The 23,237-nt window shown below is 41.2% G+C and overlaps 1 protein-coding gene across 4 annotated transcripts in view; it reads right to left on the reverse strand.

Moving 5' to 3' along the window:
- The window catches only part of PPP1R3C (protein phosphatase 1 regulatory subunit 3C), a 172,829-nt gene that overhangs the window by 45,747 nt on the left and 103,845 nt on the right, over nucleotides 1-23,237 (reverse strand). For all 4 annotated transcript variants that reach the window (XM_055352472.2, XM_055352471.2, XM_063710323.1 and 1 more), the window contains 3 exons: nucleotides 13,868-13,951; nucleotides 13,380-13,572; nucleotides 2,020-2,102 (listed from right to left, as the gene is read on the reverse strand). The gene's annotated coding sequence lies outside the window, so the exon portion shown is untranslated. The remainder of the gene's footprint in view (nucleotides 1-2,019; nucleotides 2,103-13,379; nucleotides 13,573-13,867; nucleotides 13,952-23,237) is intronic.

Consider the following 23,237-nt stretch of genomic DNA (forward strand, 5'->3'; position numbering starts at 1 on the left):
GCGAGACCCTGTCTCAAAAATAAAATAAAATAAATAAAAAGTAAAAATAAGCAAGTGAAATTAATTTTAATAATATAATTTATTTAATCCAATACAGACAATATATCACTTCAACATGTAGGCATGATAAAGCTAAATGAGCTATTTTACACTTTTTATACTAAGTCTTCAAAATCTAGTGTGTATGTTACACTTACAGCACATCTCAATGTGGACCAGCCACATTTCAAATGCTCTATTGTCACATGTTGCCAGTGCCATTGCAGTGGACGATACATTGAGGGGTTGCTGGTCAGCAAGCAGGGATGAACTCCTTATAGTATTAGAGTAATTCTGGATGATATTTTCTTGATAAGATCAAATTTATCAAACACCAACTACTTTTAATCATTACTTTTCCCTGTGTCATTAAGCTCCATCAGACTCCCAAAAGCCTCCCTGCCCCAGAAAATGGCTCTCTGTGACCGTCTGATAATTGGCCCCTACTGTCCATTCTCCCTCCTTTCCATAGTAATAAAAATTTTAGCTGGACAGCTACCCAGAATAATACATTTTCTCTGGCAGCTAGGTGAAACCATGGAACTACATGTTGGTCAATGAGATGTAAACAGAAGTTCATGCAGCACCTTCTTAAAGAAATAGCTGGCATCACTCTTTGTCCTATTTAATCTCCTTCCTCCTTCCCATTGGCTGGAATGAAAATCTGATGGCTAGAATTAGAGCCACCATATTGGACCATGAGATGACTGGGAAATGGAGGCCACACAGTAGACTAGGTGCCAATTTCTGGGGATTTCATGAAGAAGAGCCTACTTCCTGACTTTAAAGTAAAAGAGAAATACATTTCTACCATGTTTAAGTCAATATTGTTTGTCCAATTGTTACAGCTGAACTTTAACCATTTCACATTCCCAACCATTCATCCTGGCTTGTGAACATATAGCAGAAATCCCCAAGAAAGGAGCTAACAGATGTATTGTGCATTGTTAGCGCAAAATAAAACTAATAAGAGCTAATTATTATGGAGCTCAAACTCTATCAGTAAGTAGCCTTATGTTAAGTACTGTACATATCTCCTTTAATCCTCGCAAAAACCTTTGTGTATAAATAAGAAAATTTAAAACAGATTAAGTGACCTGTCCAAGATCACATAGCTAGAAAATGTGAAGCCAGAATTTGAATCCAGGTCTAGATGACTCCATAAACGAAGTTCTTTGCTAGGCATATTCCCATCGGTAGACTCTGCACCATACAACAGGAAGATAGAAGGGGGCACATACCCTATTTTTTTTAAGTCAACAGAATCTCTGAATTTAAACTTGAATTCACATCCTTCTCCTGGCAAAATTCAACCAATCAGTACAAATGTGAGAATCAGCTGCGTTCTCTAAGGTATTTTAGGGGAATAAGGTCACATGACTTACAGCCAGTTTCCTAAAACTCAACTCCCTTTTGAGACCTTTGGCATCTGTTCAGGTGTTCTATTCTTTTTGCCATTTTAGCACTCTAAGGATTAAAAATTGACATATTTAGGGTAAAACATGGTGCTTATTATTGAATTTCTGATAAGCATATATTAAATATACATTATTTTAAGAATCATGGAATCATTTTGTGCCCTGGCTTATGAGCAGGTTACCAACAGAGATATCTTGGAGCTCTGTTACTCATTTCCAACAGTGCCACAAATAAAACTAATAACAGCAAATAACTATTGAGCACTTACTTTAACAGACCTTATTTTAAATACTTGTGTACTTTTAAGCTTACAACCAAAAACAGTGGGCTCCCTGAGTGTGGAGCTTGTGTTGTATTGGTCACTTCTGCATCACCATTTCTTATCACCTTACCTGGCAAATAGCAGGTCTGTGATAACACCTTGTTGAATGAATTGTCAGATACTCCTTAGGCCACTTCACATTCTCTCAGCCTCACCTGTCCCTTGTTCCAGCTGCTGCAGAGACCAATACTACATTAGGCTCTGAGCAACTTCACATAGGTAAAAAGGGCATGCCTTACCTGCACTCGATGTTTCCTGTTTCTTGCTCTGGGGGTTCCCTTTTGACACAGAGGTCTGGGGCACCATGACACCTCCCCGGCACCTGTGCATGTGCAAAATGAAAGTATGGAGGAGTTAACATCTCATGGGAAAAACCTTTGACCACTGGGAGACAGCAATCAATGAACAGATTGCTCTTTCTTCTCTCCAATGGACTATTCTGATACACAATTTATTTGGCTTCTCGGAAGACAGTTGTGATGGTCCCTTGGGATCAAACAATTAGCAGTGACCAACTTGGTAACACACCCTCCTATTGACTCCCTCCCTCCCTGCCTGCCACTCTTCCTTTGTCCCTTCATCCTGCTCTAATAGAAATAGCACATACATGCTTTATCTCAGGTTTTTCAATCTGGAGAGCTTAGACAAGACAAAGAAAGTGAATTTACCTTTGTATACTTTGTCTAAAGTATACAGATGAATCATTAACCACTGGGCCATCTTACTTTAATTGTCAAATTCAAATCAAAAGAAATGATGGATGCCATCTTCCAGAAACACGTAACCCATGACCATGGATGCCAATGGTAGTTATTTCTATAGGCCCTAGGAGTATGGCCCAAAGGCAGCTGGCCCCATTCTGATTCCTGCAAAAGTCTTATTTCTGCACAAGAAGCACTGCCTCTAAAGGATTCTTTGAGGGCAGGACGATGTGATATTGCTGTGTCAGGGTTCATAACAGAACACTTAAAACAACTGTTTACAGTACATGGTGTCAGAGAGATGCCTGCAGCTAATGTCTGAAAATTACACAAATCTGGACATTTATTAATTTACTAAAACGCAGCAAATGTAAAGGGGCTGATAAAGCAAACAACTAGCAGTAATAATAAAATAATAGTTGTCATTTTTTTTCTAACATTTATTGAGTATTTACTCTGTGCCAGGCCAGGGTTTCACTGTGTCTTCACAAAAGCCCTGTGATAATACTATTAGTTCACATTCACATTGTGTCTTCACAAAAGCCCTGTAATAATATTATTAGTTTAATTTACAGCTATCTGAAGGATTTTGAAGTTACTAACTTACCCAAGGCCTCACTGCAAGGAAATGGAAGATGGCATTCAACCTTCAGACTTCTTTTATATGGAAGAAGAATAAATTTCTCTGTTTAAGCCAGTGTTGTATTGTTGTTATATGTAGTTTCTGTTATATGTAGTGAAAGATGTTATGCTTACCGAATTACAAGACATTTCTAATACTCCTTTTGGTTCAAGCCCAATCAAAAAACTGGGGAAATAGGCCAGGCACAGTGGCTCACACCTGTAATCTCAGCACTTTGGGAAGCCGAGCCAGGCAGATCACTTGAGGTCAGGAGTTCAAGACCAGCCTGGCCAACATGGTGAAACCCCCATCTCTACTAAAAAATAAAAATAAAAAAAAAAATTAACTGGCGTGGTGGTGTGTGCCTATGGTCCCAGCTGCTCCCGAGGAGGCTGAGCACAAGAATTGCTTGAATCCAGGAAGCAGAGGTTGCAGTGAGCTGAGATCGTGCCACTGCACTCCAGCCTAGGAGACAGAGAAAGATCTTGTCTCAAAAAAAAAAAAAAAAAAAAAAAAAAAAAACTAGAAAAATCAACCCTACTGGACATTCAAAATAGTTGTAATCATAAGATACTGAGTGTGCATCAGAGAAAGGAGAATCAATTACCATCTGATATACGGAAAGGTATACCACAGCAAAAAATAAGCCACACAAGAGTTCCAAGGCCTTTTATAGGAATAATGACTATTTTTTCCTCTAACCCTAAAACTGACACATAGGAAGTGATAAACAGGAATGTACTTATTTGCAATAAGAATTTTAGAAAATAGTTATCATATTTCACTACTTATTCACTTAACAGTCATTTATTAAGCCCAGGGGAAATACAGAGATGAAGAGGTGAGACCTTCCCTGTAGGAGGCCAGGCCTACTAAAAGAGGCACCCAAGGAGACAGCTTACACAGTGTGCAGAGTGCTGTGGTCCAGAGAGCACAATCTAATGTTGAGGGAGGAAGGAAGACTTTCTGGAAGAGACGATACCAAGTTGATTAGGTGTCCTTGGGAAAATAAATCTGGGTAGGGGGTGGCAGGGGGAGCAGAGAGAGAAGCAGGGCATGCTGGGAGAACAAAGTAGTGAGGTATGGTAGGAAATTTAGGGGGGAGAAGATATGAAGGGGCCAGGTCACTGCAGTATAGAGAAACCACATCATGAAGACCAGGCACTAAGGTGTCCAGACCACCTCAAAAGCTATGAAGAGCTGCAGAACACTTTTCAAGGGGGAGTAATGTGAGTTAGAAAGATCCGTAAGGTGATTTTCTTCAAGTGAGCTCTCTGACCCTTCCTGCTCTAACACTATGAATCAAGGAACTGGTGCAATTTTAAAATAACAATAACTTGTCTGAGTCTAGACTGTTAGGAACCTGCAAGTAACTCCTGCTGTCATTTGGGAAGCTAATTTGGCTCACCACATATCCATGCCTGATACTGTTCTATTGGAACATGCCTGGTGGCCATGCCTAAGTTGGGAAGAGAGATACTACTTGCTATGTCTAAATGTTTGTGTGCCCTCAAAATTCAATGTTAAAACCTAATCCCCAGTGTGATGGTATTTGGAGGTGGAACCTTTGGGAAGTAAGATTAAGTCATGAAGGCAGTACCCTCATGAATGGGATTGGTGCCCTTATAAAAGGGACACCAGAGAGCCTCTATTCTTTATGCCATGTCAGGACACAGCTAGAAGGCACCATCTGTGAACCAGGAAATGAACCTCATCAGACACCAAATCTGCAGGCACTTTGACATTGGACTTCCCAGCCTCCAGAACTGTGAGAAATAAATTTCTGCGGCTTATAAGCCTCCAGTCTATGGCATTCTGTTATAGCAGCCCAAATGAACTGCAATAGTACTATTTGTTTCGGATACCAATTGAAGCAGAAGCCAGGAGCAAAGACTAGAGCTGAGAAACAGTAAAGCCTTCCCTGAATACCCAGTCTAAATCAAGACTTAGGATTTAAGAGCACTCAGTGATAACATGATGTCAACTAACTAGATGGCAGCAGAGGCTGAGGACCCAATGGGTGCCCATGCTCACTGCCACCAGATGGTTCTTCCAAGGAAATTCTCTTTATATTTGAATATTATCTGCAGAGTCCAGGGGGCCTTCTAAGGGATAGGACCTGGGTTGGACTCCCAGTGGCTCCTGGTGTAATAAAGCAACCCTTGTACCGTTCCTTGCCCCTTTCCACATACATTGGCCAAAGCTGGTGGGTCCCTCCTCAGCAACCACATGCCTCTTTTTACATAGAGTAAGGTGCAAGAAGCCAGGTGCCAGGCAGGGACAAAGTCTGGCCTGCTCATCATTGCGTCTCAGCACTTGGTACAGTACCAAGCACATGACAGGCACTCAAGAAATATTTGTAAAATAGATGAACAAATGTATCAGTCAATTGTGCCTTTGCATATAGAATAATAGCAAACACATATCATGTTTACCATGTGATCTACACATTTTACAAACATTTTATCCTCAAAACAACATTATATGAGAAGTACTATTATTCTCCCCCTTTTACAGATGAGAAAAGTTAGGCAAAGATAAGTGAGTGACTTGCCTAAGGTCACACCGCTTAAAGCCTAGACTGGGTATCAACAACAAAATTTGTCAAATGAATAAATTCTAGCATTCGTGGTTTCTTTAGGATCCCATTATTTTGTCCAATTGAGGTAGCTGTGGGTTTTTTTGTTTGTTTTTATGTTTGGTTTTGGGTGTTTTTTTTCCCTTTCTTTCCTTACCATCTTATGGTGCTGAAGCTGTAGGTTTTAGTGTTAACAGGGTGGCAATACTAAATTTGCACATCTTTTGGATATGATTGCGTTGCACACACTGAAAAAAGGGAATGAGGCTCAGCTGAGAGAAAACCTTAAAATCCTCCAATGCAGTCTCATTACTCTTAGAATAAAACTCAAATGCCTAGACCTGGCCTGTGTGATGAGGCCTTCTATGTTGCCTCTGTCCTCATCTTGTGCCACTGTTCCCCCAAGTCCCTAAGGTCTCTGTCACACTAGCCAGCTTTCCGCTCTTCAAACAAGCCAGGCATGTTCCCCTTCATGGGCTATACCTGCTGTTTCATCTGCCAGGAATACCATGGGCTTTCTGTTAGCTGGATATCTTCTCACTATTCAGGTCTCAGCTTAAATGTTACTCCTCAGTAAAGCCTTCCCTGAGCCCTAATCTAAAGAGCGACTCCCCAGCTCCCAACTCCAACTCCATCTGACCTGTCAATCTCTCTCTACCCCATTAACCTACTTTATTTTCTTCATAGTATTTATCACTAACTGAAATAATCATTTTTGTCGGCTTGTTTGTCTCCTTATTTCTTTTCTCTTCCCACTTGAGAATTTAAGATCTGTGAGCTCAATCTGGGATGCTGGCAGCATAAAGAAGGTGTGCAGTGCATATGTATTGAATAACAGATGATTCAACAAATTACTAAGCTTTGCCAAGCACTGGCCATCACCAAGTCAGATGAGGAGAGGAGTCTCAGATCTCTATGCACCCCAGGTCTCACTGCTGGAATCATGCAGAATAAAATGCCCAGGCTTCTGGAGCTTCTGTGTCAAAACTCACTGATGACACCTGATTGCCCCAAAGACAAGGCCTCCTTGCAAATCTGGGAGATTAAATCAGGAAAACTTTGGGAATAAGGGGGATAACTGTGAAATCAAACCAAAGAGAGGGTTTGGCACCACCATGGATGTTGGAAATCTGTGGCGCCACCTCCAAGTACCTGAAGAAAGAGTTGGTGCGGCCTCTATGACCATCAGGGAGGGCTTCCTGTTGTTGTTGTTGTTGTTGTTGTTGTAGTACATTATGCAGCATAAGATTTCACATTTTCTAAAAAATCCCTCCAATTTAAAAACACAGTTTGGAAGCCACTTCTTTAGAGAATTTCTCCTGATTATATGCAGAGTATAAATGCTAGAGGAGAATTATTTTTTTACTCAGGTCTTTCTCAATAGTCAAAGTAAAAATTTTAAATGTTGCCCTTCCCAGTTAGAAATTTGAAAACTTCAAGGCCAAATGCCCTGCCTGCTCCAGCTTGGAGGCTGAGGGAGCTGAACGCATTCATCTGCCCCGTCCACCCATCTCTCCTCACCAGGTGGTGGGTAGGCTCATTGTCTGCTCCAGGCAAAACACATTAGAAATGTAGGGCGCTCAAACGTGCTACCTTGACGTGGGTAATTTTTTTCCTGCAGGAAGAGAAACCAGGAATATAATTGCCCTAGAAATAACTCAATCAATGGGCATCCTACGCCCAAACCTCTCCAGGGGCCCACGCTTGCGAGGCATAAAGTAATGGCATGCTTGCCAGCAGCTAATGATGCACACCAGCCCCCCAGAAGGCTTCAGTAAAATGTCTCCTCACAGCCATTGTAATGATTTGGAATGTTTTGCCAAAACTAAATGCCTTCCTCTCATTTGCACTTCATGCCTTTAAGCTCCCAAGGTGCCACTGCCCCTGCCACTGGGTGAAGAGTGGCAGGGATTTTGCAGGAATGCTCCCCAGTAGCACAGGCCTAGAAACACAGAGCAGCCGCCCACACACTTCTGCGTTGTGACTGCCGCCTCACTGCTGCTAGGCAAGATAATTGGTGGTGCTGGAATGTGGCCAAGATTTGGCAGGATGCAGAGCAGGCATCTAAATTGGGGTGTTGGTGCCAGCATCAAAGCTCTGACCATGGGGTAGAAGCCAAGGTCACCACGAAGCTCAGTGTGACCTTGGAGGAGAGGACACCCCTCCCTGTCTGTGCCCTAAGTCCCACTCACTCAGCTTCCATGCCAGTTTTGTGCCACTCTTCCTACATACCAGGCTCTAGCTAGGGCAGCAGCGGGAAGCTGTTAGGTGACACATGAATCCTGTAAGGTATGCAGGTGGCGACAGCATACCACCCACAGGTTGGATGGTGACAGTCACAGCTATATATAGGGAAAGGGATTACCACAGCCCTCTGTGGGTACTGCAAGTACTGATACATGGGCCCTTTGCATTGTGCCATGGAACCTGTTAGCAATGTAAAATTTGTTCTGTGCCAACTGGACACACGATCACTTTTAATATTAGCAGGAGGGAGAACAGAATCTGACATTTAAAGAGAAAGAAAGAGTCACAACCTGGTGATCAGCTGAATGATTGAATCCAACAACTAGTGTGTCTGCAGCTTTTGTTGGAGGCTCACCCTCACCACCCTGACCTTAGTCACTGAATTTTCATCCCGAAAGCCCAGCCACAGCCCTACTCCTGAGGTTGTATGCCACTGGGGGGCAGGGAGGGAGCACTCCCTTGAGTGGAAGATTTGAAGTGGAATCCCTACCACTCTCAGAAGCAAAGGCAGGCATCCCATTTCACAAGGGGGTGCCAAGATACCATCTGACCCAGGACTCAGCTCACAAAGGGCCTTAAACTTAGAATTTTGAAATTATCAGCAAAAAGAACTTACAGCCATAGAGATACCCGGACAAGAGTGAAAAAAACTGGCATTCAAGACAAAACTCAAGTGTCAACTAGATGACACTGCTGGGAGTACATTAAAACAATAACAACAATAATAACAACTAACACTTGCATAGTGCAAACTGTTGTAAGAATCTAGGTACTTCTCTAAGACTTACCTTTAACCCTCACAAAAACCCTATGAGGAGATACTACTATGCCTATTTTATAGATTGGAAACTGAGGTACAGAAAGACCACATCATGTGCCCAAGATCACATGGCTAATAAATGCTAGGCCAGAATTTGAACTCAGGCTGTCCAGCCTCCAGTGTCCCCATGCTGAATCACTATCCTCTGAAGTAAGGGTTTTTAAAAATAAATCCTTGCTAATAGCACAATCACACTGCAATGTTACTCATTAAAAGCATCTACCTCTTAGCATGGAAACACTTGACATTTCATCATTTTTTAGTATCTCAGGAGTCTCTAAAAGGCTTTAGGTCAGGCTAGAAACAGCCTTTCTTCTTCCAAGGATTGCTCTTACTCTAGAGAAAAGTAACACACAGGCCGGGCACGGTGGCTCATGCCTGTAATTCCAGCACTTTGGGAGGTCAAGACAGAAGAATCACTTGAGTTAAGGAGTTTGAGACCAGCCTGGGCAACATAGCAAGAAACCATCTCTACCAAAAAAAAAAAAAAAAAATGTAATTAGCATGGCGTAGTGGCACGCACTTGTAGTCCCAGCTACTCGGGAGACTGAGGCAGGAGGATAGCTAGAGCCCAAGAGTTTGGGGCTGCAGTGAATTATGATCATGTTACTGCACTCCAGCCTGGGCCACGGAGTGAGACTCTGTGTCAAAAAAAAAAAAAAAAAAAAAGTAACACACTTCTGGAAAACAATCATAGAGCCCCGTGTGTGAGCCTCCTCTATGCTGCAGAGGCACTCTTTATTTGGCCATGTCAGGTCCTCAACTCAAATCTCTCCAATTAAGGAATGAGTGAGAGCTTCTCTGTTCCTGATAACATGATGCCAAGGCTCTCTGAGGGCTCAAGCCCTATCCTAGCCCCTCCAAAAGCAAGGCAGCATTGGTGCGGGAGGGAAGTGCAGGGCACCTCGGCCAAGGTGCTGAGAGGTGTTGAATTATGATCCCAAGTATGCTGGAGGAAAACACTGTGTACAATTAGTATTTGATATATGGACAGTGGGATTTAATCACTCACAACACAACTGTTAACCCTCCCCAGGAAGGTACACAAGGCACTGTAGAAACGGAACTGAATGAGGCACACAAGCGCTCGGAACGGAGGTAACAAACACAATGACAAATCACTCCAGTACAGTGTTGTTAGGAAAGTAGGTCATGGCATGGACAAGCGCTGCACGAGCCTGGAGGAGGGGGTTTCCCATTTTGCATAGAGAATTTGTAGAAAGCCTTTAAAGATTTGCAATCCTTGAAGAATTTGCAGTCAGCCTTTAAGGATGAGCAGGTGTTGACTCAGCTCAGCAGAGAGAGCTGGAAGAAAGACAAAGGGAGGCTGCAGGAAGATGAGTGAAAGCAAGGCCCCAAACACCATCCAATCTGCAATAAGCCTTCTGCCTTTGAGCAAACTTGCCTGTTAATTAACTGACTTAATGAACATTTACTGAGTACCTTCTATTTGACTCATCATACTTGAAACTTTGGGGGGGGGGGGGTGGCTACCTGGAATTCTTAACAAATGTTCTAGAAAGATAGAGCTAGGTATTTCTCAACTAACTCTTGTAATGCATATTTATCTTCCAAAACTGAAGTCAGCAGGGGCCATAGGAAAAATGCAGAGTTAGGCACACTCGCACTCTACCTACCCCTCCTTGAAGATGGGGACGGCAACAGGGTTTTAGAGCATCTCCATCTTCAAGTTTGACTCCTGCTCTGACTCCTTAGATTATGTCTGTTGGGTTGGCATCCTTTTTAGGACTGTCAGCAAAAGATCCCACTCCCAGTGGGCCTTGGGGCATGCCTGTTCCCATTAGAGCAGCTATTGATCAGAGACAGATGCCATCATGTGCAAGCACAGTGAGGTTGCCACGTCATCTCTAGGGACGTTGGATGCCAATCTGGCTCTTTGTTCTTTATCTCTTCATTGCCCACAAATACTTTAGAAAAAAAATATGCTTGCGTTGGAAGATCTAGTTTATATTTTGGTGATCAAAGAATTCTACATCTCAAATGGGCCTCCTTTATTTACATTTTTTAGTGTGTGTATTCTTTGAATACTCATCTCTCCTTTGCATCTGACTAACTCCTCGTCACCCTCCAGACCTCAATGCAAATGTCACTTCCTCCCGGAAGCCTCCTTGGCACTACCACCATGCCCCAGACAGAATTAAGGGCTGCTTATGTGGTCCTATCCTTCTCTGGACTTCTGCCTTTATCACAACACATTTTAACTGCTGTTTTACTTATCTGACTCCTGATGGCAAATTATAAAATTCTGTGATGGTAAATCTCCTTGTTCATCATTGTATTCTCAATCCCCTAATACAGTGTAAGCAACATATTAGGCAGTCAGTAATTATTTGCTAAATTAATTTATTGTTTAATCAATACTAATGCTTTAAATGACTACACATCAACAATAAGTAATTTTGTTACTTCAAAATGAAGTACATTCTGCTCTTTAGATTGTTCATATTTCTTTAGCGAGCCTAAGGGTAGAAAAATATAGGTATCTCAGTCCTTCTGAAGGGCTTCGTAGAAATCCCAAATTTAGAACTTGCACAATGTAGGAGTTTAAATGAAAAAGTGCTGTAATTCCTAGTCCCATTTCCGACTGCTAGGGAAACTTTAAATCAGATTTCCAACAACATATGGTAGAGCTCTGTCCCTATTCCCTTCCTTAGTTCTCCCTTCAAAAATTTATATCATATGGCTCACTTTCCTTTTCTCCCTCATTCAGGAAAAGGTATATGAATCTTGCTATTGTGGCTGTCTGTTGAAGTTTGTCAGAGAAGTCAGGGTTAGGGGAGGGGCATACAAAATTGATTTATGGTATCAGTGAATCAATAGAGTGTGTTAGTAGATCTCTGCCCCACCACATTTAGGATAACCTTGATGAGGTTATGCCCCTTTTTTTCTTATTTTATTTCCTATCTCAATTTTAAAGATTGATACACCTTTAATGAATTGTTAGCTACAATTTTAAACAATAAATAAACAGCTCAGCCTACACACTTCTCAAGTTCTTGAAGTGTTCTCTTTAAACGCAAATAAAAGAGCTCTCAAGTCCTTGGGAGTAAAGGGTATGGAAAGGGAGCTCTTAAGGGAATCATAAGAAATGCATAATTCATAATAATAATAATAATAAGGATCTTTCATGGGACTCTTTCCGTCTTGGTAGTGGCTGAAGCCAACCAAGCAAAACTTGCAAAGGACATGGCTAGCCCGGTTTTATTACCCTTATCCCTCACATACCTCTGAGATCTAAAAGAATTGGGGTTGAAGTATGATTGGAAATTGAAGCATTTCTTTACAAAAAGTTGTTAGAGAGTTAGGTACTTTCCTCCCATCGTACGTAGAGGGTTTGACATGTGTTCATCGAGTCTGCAGAAGGCAGTGAACACAGTGGACTAATCTGATGCATACTGGAAAAGCAGTGTATTAGTCTGTTTTCACACTGCTAATAAAGATATACTTGAGACTGGGTAATTTATAAAGAAAAAGTTCAATGGACTCACAGTTCTACGTGGCTGGGGAGGCCTCACAATCATGGCAGAAGGAGAAAGGCAAGTCTTACGTGGCGGCAGGCAACCAGAATGAGAACCAAGCGAAAGGGGAAACCCCTTATAAAATCATTTGGCTGGGTGGGGACATAGCCAAACCATCTCAAGCAGAAAGGCAGCAGCCAGTAGCCAGAGCAACTGAATGGAAGAGTGGCTGAGCGCAGACACACCAGTATTCCCATTGTTTTTTGGACAAAAGATACATGAATATTCTCTGTGAACCAGAGGACTGCTCAGGAGAGAGAACTGGCCTGGAGGGGGCTTCAAACCTAAGCTGGGAAAGGACCCAGGATTCTGGGGAGCTGAGGGAAAAAACATAAACAGTCACAGAGAACATGCATCTGAGGCATGACACAGGCAGTACAGTCTAATGTTCCCAGTGTAGGCCTCCAGAGAACCCACAAGTACAGCCCCAAAAAGATCGGCTTTGAAATTCCCCCAAGCCCAGAGTCAGCTTGAATCATCCGCCACAGTCAGCAGAATCCATCGCCATATGACATTGGTGCCAGTCAAACTTGACCTTTCCTGTCCCTGACATGTCCTCCCTATTCCCTCTCCTAGTGAGTAGCTGGAGCTACGGAGAAAGTAGCAGGAGGTGAGGGTAGAGGACCAAGGTGAGGAAGTCTAGAGGAAGCCAGCCCTGCCCTACTCCAGGCCCAGCAAGAAGAATCTTAAGTGAAATCTAAAGTGTTGATTAACACCTATGAATGGATTTTTTTTTACTGAAATGAGATTATCTTTGTGACAATAAGTAACTGGAAAACTTTTTATTATCTACAGGTGACTAGAAACTTCAGGGGACCTGCCCTAGACACACCCAGAGGGCAGAGGGGAACTAGTTCCAAGGAGCAGGTTCAAGCACATGGTGGGGAAAAGAATGAAGCTGTTTTCTCCTTGTGCCCTCCAAGGTTCTCCTCTTACAATATACTACTTACCTCGTTTCTCCTGGAATTCTCAATATCCTGCTAGCCCAGCAGGTTGAAAGATGTCATCAGCACTGTGGCCGGCTGAGATCAAATCCCATTTTTGCACTTAACAGTTTGTAGGAAAGTAGACAGAATGCTATCCTCCACATACCTTGATTCACTTATCTGTAACATGTGGATAATCGTAGGATCTACCTCATGGAGCTATTGTGAAGATTTAACAGCCACAAAGATCTTAGATCAGGGTCTAGCTCATGGTAAGTGCCCAATCAATGATAGCAATTATCATCATCCTCTTCATTGAAGACCCTGATGTTCATCAAAAATTTAATGCTCATTAACCTCTAAAGAAAAAGGAAAAGAGAAAGAGATGAGTAAGCATTTGGAATCTTGCTCCACCCAGAACAGAGCTGATGCCACTAGATATGAGTCCCTCACAGGGCAACAACATCCTCTTTTCCAGAATTCTATCTCCCAGACCCAGTTTAACACCTGCTCATAGTCATTGCCAAGAAAGGATTCTTGAGCAAATGAATAAAGAAGTGAATGGATGAATGCCTATACTGCCTACACCCTGACCACCTTGATCTTGTTGCTCTGGGGCCAGATGAGTGGTTAGAATCTCTCATATTTCCTTACCCTCAAGGGAGGTGCCTCCTGATTCTACTGTGGCTCTTCAGAAACTCTTCCCAGCGTGAGGCCCTCACTCCAGACTCTTGACAGCTGAAAGAGAATTGTCCTAAGCAGTGAATCTCAAACTTTAGCATGTATCCGAATCACCTGGAGTGCTTTTTAAAACATAGACTTGGAGTACTTTTTTTTTTGAGATGGAGTTTTGCTGTTGTTGCCCAGGCTGGAGTGCAGTGGTACCATCTCGGCTCACCAAAACCTCCGCCTCCTGGGTTCAAGCAATTCTCCTGCCTCAACCTCCCTAGTAGCTGGGATTACAGGCATCCACCACCTCATCCAGCTAATTTTTGTATTTTTAATAGAGACTGGGTTTCACCATGTTGGCCAGTTGGTCTTGAACTCCTGACCTTAGGTGATCCACCCACCTCGGCCTCCGAAAGTGTGGGGATTACAGGCATGAGCCACTGCACCCGGCCCTGGAGTGCTTTTTAAAACATAGATTTCTGGGCCCACTCTGGAGTCTCTGGTTTAGTAGGTTTGGACCAAGAATTTGCATTTCTAACAATTTACTGGTCCTGGGAACACACCCTAAGAAACACTGTCCTGTTATTTTTTGACTGTTGAACAAAATCCATGAGGCTGTGGAGAGAAAGGGGGACATTGATACACTCTTGGTAGGAACGTAAATTAGTCCAGCCACTGTGGAGAGCAATTCAGAGATTTCTCAAAGAACTAAGAGTTGAACTACCATTTGACCCAGCAACACCGTTCCTGGATGTATACCCAAAGGAAAATATATTGTTCTACCAAAAGGACACGTGCATTCATATGTTCATCACAGCACTATTTACAATAGCAAAAATTTGGAATCAACCCAGGTGTCCATCAAGAGTGACTGGATAACAAAAATGTGATACATGTACACCATGTACTACAGCCATAAAAAAACAATGAAATCACGTCCTTTGCAGCAACATGGATGCAGCTAGAGGCCATCAACCTAAGTGAACTGAGGCAGAAATGGAAAAGCAAATACTGCATGTTTCACTTATAGGTGACAGCTAAACATTGGGTACTAATAAAGTGGTAACAGTGGACACTGGAGACTACTAGTGAAGAGGGGGTAAAGAGGGAGGGGAGCAAGGGCTGAAAAACTACCTGAAAAAAAACCATAGTAGTACTATGTCCACTACCTGCGTGATGGGTTCAGTCATATCCGAAACCTCAGCATCATGCAATATACCTTTGTAGGCCAGGCACGGTGGCTCATGCCTGTAATCCCAGCACTTTGGGAGGCCAAGGCGGGTGGATCACCTGAGGTCAGGAGTTCGAGACCAGCCTGGCCAACATTGTGAAACCCCCAAGACACAAAAATTAGCTGGGCATAGTGGCATGCACCTGTAATCCCAGGTACTTGGGAGGCTGAGGCAGGAGAATCGCTTGAACCTGGGAGGTGGAGGTTGTAGTGAGCTGAGATCGTGCCACTGCACTCTAGCCTGGGCAACAGAGCAACACTCTTGTCTCAAAAAAAATAAAAAATTTTATATATATATATACACACATATATATGTATACATATATATGTATACACCTTGTTACAAAGGTGTATATATATACGTGTATATATACATGTATATATATACATCTTTGTAACAAACCTGCACATGTACCCCCTAACTCTCAAATAAAAGTTAAAAACAAAGCACTGTTCTAAAGCATGGCTTTGATTGCATCATCCACTGCTTAAACATCTCAGAGTTCCTTTTAAAAGTCCATGAACTAAAGCTACTAAATAAAGTCCTCACTCCTTAGTCTCAGGCCCTTCCAACACAGCCCAGTCCAACTTTCTAGCCTCATTTCCTGCCACTCCCCTCCATTCTCTCTAACCACACTGGGCTGCTTTCCCTTTTAGGGACTCTCCAGCGGCCCTGCCTCTGCACTGTTCCCCAGGCCTGCAGTGCCCTTTTCTCCTTCCCTCCTGATCAAGTCCTAGTCATCCTTGAAGACCTGATCCAAATGTCCTCCTCGTGTCACTTTCTCCAAGTCCCTCCAGGCATGCTGTGTGGCCAGAATATACCGTACACAGCCTTGCTATCACCCTTGTGCGTTGGCATTGTCTGTTACATGTCTATTATGTTACTAGATTGTCTTTGCCCCTCCAGCCATGACCATGCTATTTATTTTCATTTGATGCTCCAAGCCCAGCACAAGGCTTGCCAAAAGGGGCAATTTAGCACACCTATGATAAATAAGTGAATTCCAGACTGTGGTTGCCCCAGTTGATATCTGTCGTCTGCTCCACACATGTTTACTGTATTAATCAACTATTGCTATAATAATGGTGCACAGCAAAACACACACACACATCCAATCTCCAACAATGAACATTTATTTTTCTCACTCAGCTAGGGCAGCTCTGCTTCAGGCAGCAATTTGGCTGGGCCTTAGTTCCAAATTGCAAGTTGGGTTCAGGTTTGCTCTACACACATTTCCTCATTCTGGAGCCGGGAGCTACATGTGTGCACACTGCACACATTAGATCTGCTAACATTCCACTAGCCAAAGCAAGTCACATGGCCAAGATCAATATCAGTGGAGCAGGTAATATACCCTGTCCTCCACGTGTCAACAAAGCCGTGGCAAGGCATATAGAGGTATAATATTATAACAGGGAGCCAATCAAGAATTGGGAAGGAATCATTGGAAATAATAATCTAACCTACAAAATGTACCTTTTCCCATTTTGGGGTCATCACTCATCTTTGTTCATTCTGCTCAGATGACATCATAGAACCTGCTGACTCCCCAGGGCACAACCTGAAGCCAGTAAACTCATTCTTGTCTTACTCCTTCATCCTTGAAGTTTCGTCTACCATATGCCTAAAGCTGGAAACCCAGAAGGAATAGACCTAGCCATTGTATTTTTTTTTAATTTTTATTTCTGCTCCCACTCTATTGGGATCAGCCATTGTATTTTTAAAAACATCATTTGCAAAGTCACTATATTCATTAGTGGAAACTCTCATTGTTAGAGAAATACCACTCCACTCTGTTATGGTGAAAACACAATTTCTGTTATTTCACAAAATGCTACAGGCTGTGAAATTTCTCTTTACCCACCCAACCTCTCTATTCATAACCACACCTTCCTTGCACTAGAGGCCTATTCACTATGATTTTAGCTTTGCCTAATCTAAATGCTGACAAGCCACTCTCCCTAAACCAGTAAGTAGAGGGTGACCAGTAGGGATCTCAGATGATTTCCATGGAGGTGGGAGAGAAAGCAGCAAGCCCCTCCCCACCCCCTACATACATGTTCTATTGCTAAGGATTACATCACACTATAGGTCTTTTCCAGGACAGGGCAATGCCCTCTAAAAGTTTGCTGTGACTTGTCTCTGTGAGTTGTTTAGAGACAGGTAGCAGCACGTAGCACACCTCCAGCTTGTAAACCTCTCGTCTCCCCCTACTCAGCCTTCCCATCTGCTTTTAGAAACCAGCCAAGACATCATCTAGTATCCACACAGATTTCCAAAGAACAGATGGCAGATTCTATGTCAAAGCAGACAACACACGTGACATAGTCAAAAGATCCTAGCAGTTAGGAGATGGGGGTTCTGGCCCTGCCACTAACTGTGGTGACCTGGGGTAGGCCCCTTCACCTTTCCGCACCTCTGTTCCCTTTCTGAGCTCCTTTTTCTCTGTTTCAGCCCATTGTTTGACTCCTTCATAACTTAATAGGGTTTGTAATCATTTGATTTATGGATTTTTCTTTTTACTTGCTCTTAGTCTGTGCTCTCCACTAGAGTGTAAGCCCCTTTGGGTGATCTGATTAACCCATTGAATACCCAGCACTTGGTACGTTGTCATCAGTCAGTAAATATCCATTTAAATTAATGAATGAATAAATTGATATCAAATGATCTAGTTTTAATATTCTATAACTTTTCATCTATTAAAGCAAAAACAAGTGAACATATATGAAAGAAAAATTAGCTTGCTTCGGTAGTTCCCAGGGACGAAATGGGGCAATGGATGACTAAGTGAACATTTCCTGTTCATCAGCCTCCTTCTTATAACACTTCATTAGGATCGTAGGGAACAATTTATTATTTTTGTATGTCTAACATAACCTGAGTAATTGTGAGCACAGAAATTGGAAAGTCTTTCTTATCTTTCTGGCATTTTCTCGTCCTTCCTAGCATTTCTTTCCTGATTTGATAAATCGTTTTAATCAACACTTACGTACATGGTCTAGCCTACTCACCAAGTCTAGGCTAGTTTCTCCATTTCCATTATGCATTTGTTCCTTGGAATTTTTGCATTACTTCTACCCAATCTTGCCATTAACCCCAGAGAATTTAAGATCAAATTGAAACTTAAAAGTACAAAAATGTTCAATAGAGTCCTTCAGACCAGTCCAATTTTTGTGTTAGCAGAAACCATCTGGGCAAAGTCACTATAATGAATGCCATTAGCCACTGTTTCTCAATATAATATTAATATTTAATTAAGACTATGCTGATGGTTGGTCAATGACCCTAGTCTCCATCCTCGTGCCTCTCCACAGCCATTGAACTTCCATCCAATCAGGCCATCCCAAGCTAGTGGACCAATCGCAGATCATTGCAGCTTATTTCTCCCACATACACACACTCTTTTATTTGGTGGGTTTGGCCAGAATTTTCATCCTCTCTTTGCTTATTTGTGTCCAAGCAGCTAAGATGATGTATCTGGTATTTGCTGTTCATAGTTGCTCCTGACAGAGAAGTGAAGAGCTGCGTTTCCTTGAAATGTCTTTTCCAGAAAGATATAGATTTGATCCTCTGTTCTGGCCTTCTGAGAACTTTTGGCTAGGGCAAAAACATTTATGTGATTTCAGATGTTTATGGCAAAAGTTAAACCAAACAACCGATGCTTTTGTTTAGAGTTTTGCCCTATGTGGTCAAACTGCCATGCCTAAGCTTCTTTCCCATTTTCCTTCATTCTTCCTTCATCCTACTCAGATCAAACCATGCCTTGTTCCTCCTACAAGCTTGGTGCTTTCCTGAATCCTTGCCTCCTGAATAGTCAGCCCTGAAGGTTCAATACACCTGTTGCCTCCTCCATAAAACTGTCTTAGATCACCCTAAATGGAAGTAATCTGAACCCCCATAGCACTCTTACTTCTCTTATAGGACTTGTCTTTCTCTACCTTGCCTTATAGTTTTTTATAAAATTGTTTGTCTCCTACATGAACAATAAATTACTTGTACATAGGAACTATCTCTTCTTCATCTTTATCTCTCACAAAGTGATCAGTATTATTGTTTGGTTGGATGATGTATTAGTTAGTTCTTACACTGCTAATAAAGATATACCAGAGACTGGGTAATTTATAAAGGAAAGAGGTGTAATTGACTCACAGTTCCACAGGGCTAGGGAGGCCTCACAATCATGATGGAAGGCGAAGGAGGAGCAAAGTCACATCTTAACACTACAGCAGGCAAGAGAGTGCATGCAGGGGAACGCCCCTTTATAAAACCATCAGGGCCGGGCAAGATGGCTCACACCTGTAATCCCAGAACTCTGGGAGGTCCAGGTGGGTGGACCATTCGAGATCAGGAGTTCAAAACCAGCCTGGCCAACATGGTGAAACCCCCTCTCTACTAAAAATACAAAAATTAGCTGGGTGTGGTGGTGGGCGCCTGCAACCCCAGCTACTCGGGAGGCTGGGGCAGGAGAATTGCTTGAGCCCAGGAGGCGGAGGTTGCAGGCAGTGAGCAGAGATCGCACCATTGCACTCCAGCCTGGGCAACAGAGCGAGACTCTGTTGGAAAACACACACACACACACACACACACACACACACACACACACACACACACATTTCAGATCTCGAGAGACTTATTCACCGTCACAAGAACAGCACAGGAAAGACCCACCCCCATAACTTAATTGCCTCCCACTGGGTCCCTCCCATGACACATGGGAATTATGAGAGCTACAATGCAAGATGAAATTTGGATGGGGACACAGCCAAACCATATCAGATAAATAAAATGTCTCTAGCTTGTGATATGAGACATCCGTTATACATTCGAAACTCAATACATGTTATTAATAATAGACACCTTTATTATCCTTTTCTAACTCCAATGTCAGCAGGGAGCTGGAAAGCTAGTCAATGAACTAGAGAAGAACATAGGGAGAGTTGTTTGTCTCTGTGTACATTCAGGTGTCCAGGTATATTACAGGTTTATGGCAGGAATATTCATTCCACACTGAGCCAAGTGATAAACTGTCTACAAATAGAGGGCACCAGCACCTCCTACTGGAAGAAGGTAGGACATGCAGGTACTGATAGAGAAGTTTTATTGGAAAAGGTAAAGGATACAAGGTCATTTTCATCCTTGTTTGGTTGACTTGTACTTGTTTGTTCAGGTATAACTCATGAGTTTGGGACACAGCGAGTGAGCATATATAGAACAGAATAGAGGTGGGATGTTTCCAGGTGCCTGGTTAAGCCTGGAAAAACATTACCCAAGATAGTCCATGAATGTATAACGAGACCTAAGAGCTGAAAGCACAGCCAAGGGAGTATTCTGCATTGGGATTGGAAAAGATGACAACATTCAAAGAACTAAAGGTCTGAGGAAAAGCTATATTGGTGATATGAGCAGCAAAGTTGGTAATCTTGGGAGTCACAAGCAGAGAAACAAGTAAGGTATGGATCAGTCAGGTAATTTTGGAAAAGTGCTTAGAGAAGAAAGTAAGATACAACCCAATACCTCCAAGAACTCATTCACCAAGTCTTTTGTTATACTCAATGAAACTTTGTTTCCACACTCCATTCATCACTTCAGGAAGCCAAATTACTGCTTCATTTACTCATTCAAAAATATCTAAATAAAAAATATTATTGAGAGATATATCGAATATTTTATTTTAAAAAGATGCACGCTATTTCGTTTTTTTAAAAGTCAATTCTTTCCCTATATGCAAGCAAAATTCAATTGGATTTTTTTTATTTTGGCCAAATAAAGTTTAAACATATATAAAAGAATCAACAAGGAAAATCAGCTGCAAAATTTTTTAAATAGAACTGTTGCGAGAAGGTTCTACTCTGTTAGCCATGAAATCATACTATAAAGCCGGCATAAGTTAATGTGGTCTAAGCACAGAAATTATCACAGATCAATTAAACAGAGTAAATAATCCAGCAATGTACACCAAGCTCTAAAACATTTAGTATATAATAAAGAAAGCATCACAAACAAGTGGGAAACATGAATTATCAAATACATGGCAGTTTAGAAATTAACTATTTGGGGAAAAGTCAGCTTTGAGCCTCAGCTCATGCACAGATAAATTCTATATGGATCACAAAAAGATGTAGAATTCAAACTTTTAAAACATAGGTGATTATGCCATATTGCTGGGTGGGAAATGATTTTCTAAACATAACAATGGGAAAAAACATAAAGACTTAGATGTAAGATCCAAAATTATGAAACTACTAGAAAAAAACATAGGGGAAACATTTCATGAAATTAGACTGGGCAAGAATTTTTTTAATAAGACCTGAAAAGCACAGGCAAGGAAAGCAAAAATAGACAAATAAGATCACATCAAACTAAAGAGTTTCTGCACAGCAAATGAAACAATAAAGTGAAGAGACAACCTACAGAATGGGAGAAAGTATTTGCAAACTATGCATCTGACAAGGGATTAATATCCAGAATATATAAGGAACTTGAGCAACTCCATAGCAAAAAAAAAAAAAAAAACCCAAATAATCTCATTTTAAAATGAGCAAAAGACCTGAAAATATATTTCTCAAAAGAAAACATACAAATAGCCAACAGATCTGTGAAAATATGCTCAAAACCACAAATCCATCAGAGAAATGCAAATTAAAACTTCCGTGAGACATTACCTCACCCCAATTAGAATGGCTATTATCAAAGACAAAAAAAAAAAAAAACTAACAAGGATGCAGAGAAAAGAAAACTCTTACACACTGTTGGTAGAAATGAAAATTAGTGCAGCCATTATGGAAACAAATATGGAGATTACCCAAAAAATTAAAAATAGAACTACCATACATCCAGCAATTCTATTACTCAGTGTATTTCCAAGGGAAATGAAATCAGTATATCGCAATAACTCCTGCACACCCATGTTTATTCCAATGTTATTCCCAAAAGTGAAGATATGAAATAAACCTAAATGCCCATCTACAGATGAATGGATACAGAAAATGTGGTGTATGTATATATATAATGGAATATTATTTAGCCATAAAAAAGGATGAAATCCTGTCATTTGTGGCAACATGGATGAACCTAGAGGCCATTGTGTTAAGTAAAATAAGCCAGGCACAGAAAAACAAAAACTGCATGATTTCACTCATAACTGAAATCTTAAAAAGTTGATTCCTTAAAAGTAAAAGGTAGGATAGTAGTTACCAGAGGCTGGGGAAGGGAAGAGAGAGGGATGATGGGGGAGGCTGGTCGATGGGTACAAGGTTATAGTTAGATAGAATACATTTTTGTGTTCTATTATACATCAGGAAGACAATAGCAAATAACAATGCAGTATATATTTCAAGATAGCTAGAAGAAAATATTTTGAGCATTGTCGCCACAAAAAAATGATAAATGTCTAAGGTGATAGATATGGTAACTACCTACCCTGATTTAATCATTATATTATGTATACATGCATTGAAACATCATATTGTATCCCATAAATATGTAAAATTATGTCATTATAAATTTAAAAATTAAATTTTAAAAATTATAATGAATATATTTGTTTCCATTCAATTTTTTAATTACTATACTTCAAAATAATGTCATTAATAAAACTAAATCACAAGCTGGAAAAGTATTTGAAACAACAATATTCTTTTTAAAACTTTTTAGAATTTTGCTAACTCTTCATTCTGGTCTGAAACAATATTCTTTTTTTTTTTTCTTTCAGAAGACAAGGCCGTGGCTATGTTGCCCAAGCTGGTCTCCAACTCCTGGGCTTAAACGATCCTCCTGCCTTGGCCTCCCAATGTGCTGGGATTACAGGCATGAGCCACTGTGCCCAGCCCTGAAACAATATTCTTGATACATAAAGAACTTCTGTAAGTCAGTAAGAAAAACACTAACAATGTAAATATTAAAGGACATAAAATAGCTAATGCACAAAAAGTAGAAATGTTACAGTTAATAAACAGGAGAAATGCTTAACCTCACTAATAATAATGAAATGCAAATCAAAATAATAATGAAATATGTTTTAATAGTTATGTTTTTCAAATAACATTCTGTACTAGCAAAGTATTTAGGAAGAGATGCTCTCATGTTCCACAGGCAAGAATATAGAACCTTTCTGGTCAGAAATC

The sequence above is a fragment of the Gorilla gorilla genome, chromosome 8 (assembly GCF_029281585.2).
Source record: "Gorilla gorilla gorilla isolate KB3781 chromosome 8, NHGRI_mGorGor1-v2.1_pri, whole genome shotgun sequence".
NCBI lineage: Eukaryota > Metazoa > Chordata > Mammalia > Primates > Hominidae > Gorilla > Gorilla gorilla.